Source organism: Drosophila hydei, unplaced genomic scaffold (assembly GCF_003285905.1).
Source record: "Drosophila hydei strain 15085-1641.00,03,60 unplaced genomic scaffold, DhydRS2 tig00000451-arrow-arrow-pilon, whole genome shotgun sequence".
NCBI lineage: Eukaryota > Metazoa > Arthropoda > Insecta > Diptera > Drosophilidae > Drosophila > Drosophila hydei.
The window spans coordinates 10,001-17,500 of record NW_022045734.1 but is presented as its reverse complement, the minus strand read 5'-3'; the positions used below and the strand labels follow the sequence as shown (position 1 = coordinate 17,500).

Genomic DNA, 7,500 nt, shown 5'->3' with positions numbered 1-7,500 from the left:
GAGCATATATGCTGTGACCCGAAAGATGGTGAACTATACTTGATCAGGTTGAAGTCAGGGGAAACCCTGATGGAAGACCGAAACAGTTCTGACGTGCAAATCGATTGTCAGAATTGAGTATAGGGGCGAAAGACCAATCGAACCATCTAGTAGCTGGTTCCTTCCGAAGTTTCCCTCAGGATAGCTGGTGCATATAAATATTATATAAAATAATCTTATCTGGTAAAGCGAATGATTAGAGGCCTTAGGGTCGAAACGATCTTAACCTATTCTCAAACTTTAAATGGGTAAGAACCTTAACTTTCTTGATATGAAGTTTAAGGTTATGATATAATGTGCCCAGTGGGCCACTTTTGGTAAGCAGAACTGGCGCTGTGGGATGAACCAAACGTAATGTTACGGTGCCCAAATTAACAACTCATACAGAAACCATGAAAGGCGTTGGTTGCTTAAAACAGCAGGACGGTGATCATGGAAGTCGAAATCCGCTAAGGAGTGTGTAACAACTCACCTGCCGAAGCAACTAGCCCTTAAAATGGATGGCGCTTAAGTTGTATACCTATACATTACCGCTAAAGTAGATGATTTATATTACTTGTAATATAAATTTTGAAACTTTAGTGAGTAGGAAGGTACAATGGTGTGCATAGAAGTGTTTGGCGTAAGCCTGCATGGAGCCGCTATTGGTACAGATCTTGGTGGTAGTAGCAAATAATCGAATGAGACCTTGGAGGACTGAAGTGGAGAAGGGTTTCGTGTGAACAGTGGTTGATCACGAGTTAGTCGGTCCTAAGTTCAAGGCGAAAGCCGAAAATTTTCAAGTAAAGAAAAATCAGAATCAATGTGCCTATATACCGATTTTTATACACTTGAATAATTTTGAACGAAAGGGAATACGGTTCCAATTCCGTAACCTGTTGAGTATCCGTTTGTTATTAAATATGGGCCTCGTGCTCATCCTGGCAACAGGAACGACCATAAAGAAGCCGTCGAGAGATATCGGAAGAGTTTTCTTTTCTGTTTTATAGCCGTACTACCATGGAAGTCTTTCGCAGAGAGATATGGTAGATGGGCTAGAAGAGCATGACATATACTGTTGTGTCGATATTTTCTCCTCGGACCTTGAAAATTTATGGTGGGGATACGCAAACTTCTCAACAGGCCGTACCAATATCCGCAGCTGGTCTCCAAGGTGAAGAGTCTCTAGTCGATAGAATAATGTAGGTAAGGGAAGTCGGCAAATTAGATCCGTAACTTCGGGATAAGGATTGGCTCTGAAGATTGAGATAGTCGGGCTTGATTGGGAAACAATAACATGGTTTATGTGCTCGTTCTGGGTAAATAGAGTTTCTATCATTTTTATGGTAGTTTCTTGTTCCCCGGATAGTTTAGTTACGTAGCCAATTGTGGAACTTTCTTGCTAAAATTTTTAAGAATACTAGTCGGGCAACCGATTAGTTCTTTTAAATTATAACGATTATCAATTAACAATCAATTCAGAACTGGCACGGACTTGGGGAATCCGACTGTCTAATTAAAACAAAGCATTGTGATGGCCCTAGCGGGTGTTGACACAATGTGATTTCTGCCCAGTGCTCTGAATGTCAAAGTGAAGAAATTCAAGTAAGCGCGGGTCAACGGCGGGAGTAACTATGACTCTCTTAAGGTAGCCAAATGCCTCGTCATCTAATTAGTGACGCGCATGAATGGATTAACGAGATTCCTACTGTCCCTATCTACTATCTAGCGAAACCACAGCCAAGGGAACGGGCTTGGAATAATTAGCGGGGAAAGAAGACCCTTTTGAGCTTGACTCTAATCTGGCAGTGTAAGGAGACATAAGAGGTGTAGAATAAGTGGGAGATATTAAGCTTCGGTTTAGTATCAACAATGAAATACCACTACTCTTATTGTTTCCTTACTTACTTGATTAAGTGGAACGTGTATCATTTCCTAGCCATTATACGGATATATTTATTATGTCTTATGGTATTGGGTTTTGATGCAAGCTTCTTGATCAAAGTATCACGAGTTTGTTATATAATCGCAAACAAATTCTTTAAAGAGAAAATGCAGTTATGTATTTTTGATTTAATAATTTGGTATAACTCCAATTACTCAGGTATGATCCAATTCAAGGACATTGCCAGGTAGGGAGTTTGACTGGGGCGGTACATCTCTCAAATAATAACGGAGGTGTCCCAAGGCCAGCTCAGTGCGGACAGAAACCACACATAGAGCAAAAGGGCAAATGCTGACTTGATCTCGGTGTTCAGTACACACAGGGACAGCAAAAGCTCGGCCTATCGATCCTTTTGGTTTAAAGAGTTTTTAACAAGAGGTGTCAGAAAAGTTACCATAGGGATAACTGGCTTGTGGCGGCCAAGCGTTCATAGCGACGTCGCTTTTTGATCCTTCGATGTCGGCTCTTCCTATCATTGTGAAGCAAAATTCACCAAGCGTTGGATTGTTCACCCATGCAAGGGAACGTGAGCTGGGTTTAGACCGTCGTGAGACAGGTTAGTTTTACCCTACTAATGACAAAACGTTGTTGCGACAGCATTCCTGCGTAGTACGAGAGGAACCGCAGGTACGGACCAATGGCACAATACTTGTTCGAGCGAACAGTGGTATGACGCTACGTCCGTTGGATTATGCCTGAACGCCTCTAAGGTCGTATCCGTGCTGGACTGCAATGATAAATAAGGGGCAATTTGCATTGTATGGCTTCTAAACCATTAAAAGTTTATAATTCATTTTATAAACGACAATGGATGTGATGCCAATGTTATATATAACATAGTAAATTGGGAGGATCTTCGATCACCTGATGCCGCGCTAGTTATATTTTAAAACATTATTTAATACAATGACAAAGCCTGGAATCAATTGTAAACGACTTTTGTAACAGGCAAGGTGTTGTAAGTGGTTGAGCAGCTGCCATACTGCGATCCACTGAAGCTTATCCTTTGCTTGATATGATTCGATATCAAAAAAACAAACACTCATATATACATATCGTAGTTGTGTGTATATATATGCTTTTAAATATAGTAGTTATTTGGTTTGCTATTGTATTGAAAGTATATGTATATGCATTTTCTACTTTATGTCTTATGAGAGCTGTATTTTTGTAACAAAAATGGAATTGACGGAAGGAACATATATTATAATATGAATGTTTTTATATCTATTTATATGTATATATAATATATATGTGTATATCTATATACCTTTATATCTATATATATATATATAAATATATGTTTGAATAATTATATTATTTGTGTGTATATAATATATATATGTTTATTTGGATATTATATAAAAAATATTATATATAAATAAACATGTATATATGAAAGCCCTATGGGAGATACTTAATTTTCAAATATGTATAAGAGATCTCAAAGCTGATGGAGAGAACTCAAAATATTTGAGTAATTGAAGTTGGTGGAGGGAACTCATATATCATATCAATCGATGCAAAAAAACAATTTGGAACTTAGGTTTCAATTAAAGAAATCCAATGGAATTGACGGAAAGATGTATATAAAATCATATATGTCTTAATTATAATTATATATAAGCATATGTATATATGAGAACTCAAAGCTGATGGAGAGAACTCAAAATATTTGAGTAATTGAAGTTGGTGGAGGGAACTCATATCTCATATAAATCGATGCAAAAAACAATTTGGAACTTAAGTTTCTATTAAAGAAATACAATGGAATTGACGGAAAGATGTATATAAATCATATATGTCTTACTTATAATTATATATAAGCATATGTATATATGAGAACTCAAAGCTGATGGAGAGAACTCAAAATAGTTGAGTAATTGAAGTCGGTGCAGGGAACTCATAAACCAATGCAGAAAACACTTTGGAACTGAGATTAAGGTTTTTCAATTAAAGAAATACAATGGAATTTGACGGAAAGATTTATATAAGTCTATATATATGTCTCTTAATTATAATTATATATAAAAACATGTATATATATATGAAAGCCGCCCTATGGGAGATACTTAATTTTCAATTATAATAAATGAGAATTCAAAGCTGATGGAGAGAACTCAAAATATTTGAGTAATTTAAGTCGGTGGAGGGGACTCAATAAACCGATGCAGAAAACAATTTGGAACTAAGGTTTCAATTAAAGAAATACAATGGAATTGACGGAAAGAGATGTATATTATCATTTAATATATGTCTCAATAATAATTATATATAAGTGTGTGTATACTATATATACTGTATATTTAAAATACACAAAATATACTTTGCTTTTTTAACTATAATTAATGAAAATATTTTTTGTTACAGTTAAAATATTTAAATGATATGATTGTATTATTAAATTTAGTACAAAGTAATATAAAAGTCGGTGGTAACCTTTAAAATTACAGTTTTTTCGAATCGGTGTCAAATACTTATATATAGTGGAGTGCTGTCGCGCGGCGGCGGGCGGCAAGTTATATATGAAAAAAAATTTAAAAAGTAATTTCATATGATTGTGTTTGTGTGATGGTTGCCTTTTTGCCGCGCATATGTTATTTATATGAAATGGGGAAAGAATAATGAAGTTATTTGATTGTATTATTAAATTAGTAAATTATAATATATAGGTTGGTGATAGCCCTTGGTAAAAATGTCAGTTTTATAGAATTGGTGTCAAAAAACCTATATAGTGGAGTGGTGTCGCGCAAGGCAAGTCATATGAAAAAAAAAATTAAAAAGCAATTTCATATAGTTATGGAGTGTTGCCTTGCCGGCTAGGTTATTTATATGAAATGAGTAAAGAATAATGAAGTTATATGATTGTATTATTAAATTAGTACATGATAATATAAAGGTTGGTGGTAGCCTTTGGTTAAAATGTCAGATTTATAGAATTGGTGTCAAAAAACCTATATAGTGGAGTGGTGTCGCGCAAGGCAAGTCATATGAAAAAAAAATTTAAAAAGTAATTTCATATGATTGTGGAGTGTTGCCTTGCCGGCATAGATTATATATGTATGGGGCAAAGAATAATGAAGTTATATGAATGTATTATTAAATTAGTACATGATAATATAAAGGTTGGTGGTAGCCTTTGGTAAAAATGTCAGATTTATAGAATCGGTGTCAAAAAACCTATATAGTGGAGTGGTGTCGCGCAAGGCAAGTCATATGAAAAAAAAATTTAAAAAGTTATTTCATATGATTGTGGAGTGTTGCCTTGCCGGCATAGATTATATATGTATGGGGCAAAGAATAATGAAGTTATATGAATGTATTATTAAATTAGTACATGATAATATAAAGGTTGGTGGTAGCCTTTGGTAAAAATGTCAGATTTATAGAATCGGTGTCAAAAAACCTATATAGTGGAGTGGTGTCGCGCAAGGCAAGTCATATGAAAAAAAAATTTAAAAAGTAATTTCATATGATTGTGGAGTGTTGCCTTGCCGGCATAGATTATATATGTATGGGGCAAAGAATAATGAAGTTATATGAATGTATTATTAAATTAGTACATGATAATATAAAGGTTGGTGGTAGCCTTTGGTAAAAATGTCAGATTTATAGAATCGGTGTCAAAAAACCTATATAGTGGAGTGGTGTCGCGCAAGGCAAGTCATATGAAAAAAAAATTTAAAAAGTAATTTCATATGATTGTGGAGTGTTGCCTTGCCGGCATAGATTATATATGTATGGGGCAAAGAATAATGAAGTTATATGATTGTATTATTAAATTAGTACATGATAATATAAAGGTTGGTGGTAGCCTTTGGTAAAAATGTCAGATTTATAGAATCGGTGTCAAAAAACCTATATAGTGGAGTGGTGTCGCGCAAGGCAAGTCATATGAAAAAAAAATTTAAAAAGTAATTTCATATGATTGTGGAGTGTTGCCTTGCCGGCATAGATTATATATGTATGGGGCAAAGAATAATGAAGTTATATGAATGTATTATTAAATTAGTACATGATAATATAAAGGTTGGTGGTAGCCTTTGGTAAAAATGTCAGATTTATAGAATCGGTGTCAAAAAACCTATATAGTGGAGTGGTGTCGCGCAAGGCAAGTCATATGAAAAAAAAATTTAAAAAGTAATTTCATATGATTGTGGAGTGTTGCCTTGCCGGCATAGATTATATATGTATGGGGCAAAGAATAATGAAGTTATATGATTGTATTATTAATTTAGTACATGATAATATATAGGTTGGTGGTAGCCTTTAAAAAAAAGATCGGTTTTATAGAGATTGTGTCAAAAAACCTATACATGGTGAGCAGTTGATGCTCATCACATTATATGGTTTATACATATAATCATAAGTAGATATCATTAATGCTCAATTATAGTGTTGAGTCATATTACCTACATCGTAATTTGTTGCCATCGTGCACTTGGCTGCGATACCCAATTGATAAATGTGTGAAATATTGCCAAGGTATATTGAGTTTTAATCAATATATACTAATTAGTTTCCATTTATCGTGAAGTCTCAGATTATTTATTTAACCGAACTCGATGGAAAGGTATAAGGTACATCGAGAAAAATGTAGCTGTTTATGTTTTGTAAAAAACATATTTATGTTGCATTTTATTTATGGTATGTTTTTCTTAATATATTATCACACTAATATGTATGTTGAAATTGTTCATATGTATTAGCCTATACAAGTAGATAAATTATATAGTTATCATCAAAACAAAAGTGCTCATTCCGGTATATGGAATTGAACACTGTGTGATATAATATTAAGTTAAGCGATCATAAAAAAATATTTTTGAACGAATTATGTATAATTGTATAGATATAAAATAGTTATAATAATATAAATATGTCAATATAAAATTAACGAACATGAAACGCCATATAAAGATGGCCATATTCGTTTGATGCATATCTATTTATATATATTTTATTCAAAAATATATTAAAATGTCATGTTAATTAAATTTGTATATATAAAAACTTATACGTATATGTATAAGTAAAAACAAAAAAATAACATTATTCTGGTTGATCCTGCCAGTAGTTATATGCTTGTCTCAAAGATTAAGCCATGCATGTCTAAGTACACACGAATTAAAAGTGAAACCGCAAAAGGCTCATTATATCAGTTATGGTTCCTTAGATCGTTAACAGTTACTTGGATAACTGTGGTAATTCTAGAGCTAATACATGCAATTAAAACACGGACCTTTTGGAACGTGTGCTTTTATTAGGCTAAAACCAAGCGATCGCTAGATCGTTACATTGGTTGAACTCTAGATAACATGCAGATCGTATGGTCTTGTACCGACGACAGATCTTTCAAATGTCTGCCCTATCAACTTTTGATGGTAGTATCTAGGACTACCATGGTTGCAACGGGTAACGGGGAATCAGGGTTCGATTCCGGAGAGGGAGCCTGAGAAACGGCTACCACATCTAAGGAAGGCAGCAGGCGCGTAAATTACCCACTCCCAGCTCGGGGAGGTAGTGACGAAAAATAA

General features: G+C 34.1%; 2 non-coding genes across 2 annotated transcripts in view; both read left to right on the top strand.

Moving 5' to 3' along the window:
* The window catches only part of LOC115483115, a 3,961-nt gene extending 974 nt beyond the window's left edge, over positions 1-2,987 (top strand). The window contains exon 1 of the ribosomal RNA XR_003944244.1: positions 1-2,987. This exon is cut by the window's left edge and continues 974 nt beyond it. This is a non-coding gene — a ribosomal RNA (large subunit ribosomal RNA).
* A 4,030-nt stretch (positions 2,988-7,017) lies between these two features.
* Positions 7,018-7,500, top strand: part of LOC115483117 — a 1,995-nt gene continuing 1,512 nt past the window's right edge. Inside the window, exon 1 of the ribosomal RNA XR_003944246.1 lies at positions 7,018-7,500. This exon is cut by the window's right edge and continues 1,512 nt beyond it. This is a non-coding gene — a ribosomal RNA (small subunit ribosomal RNA).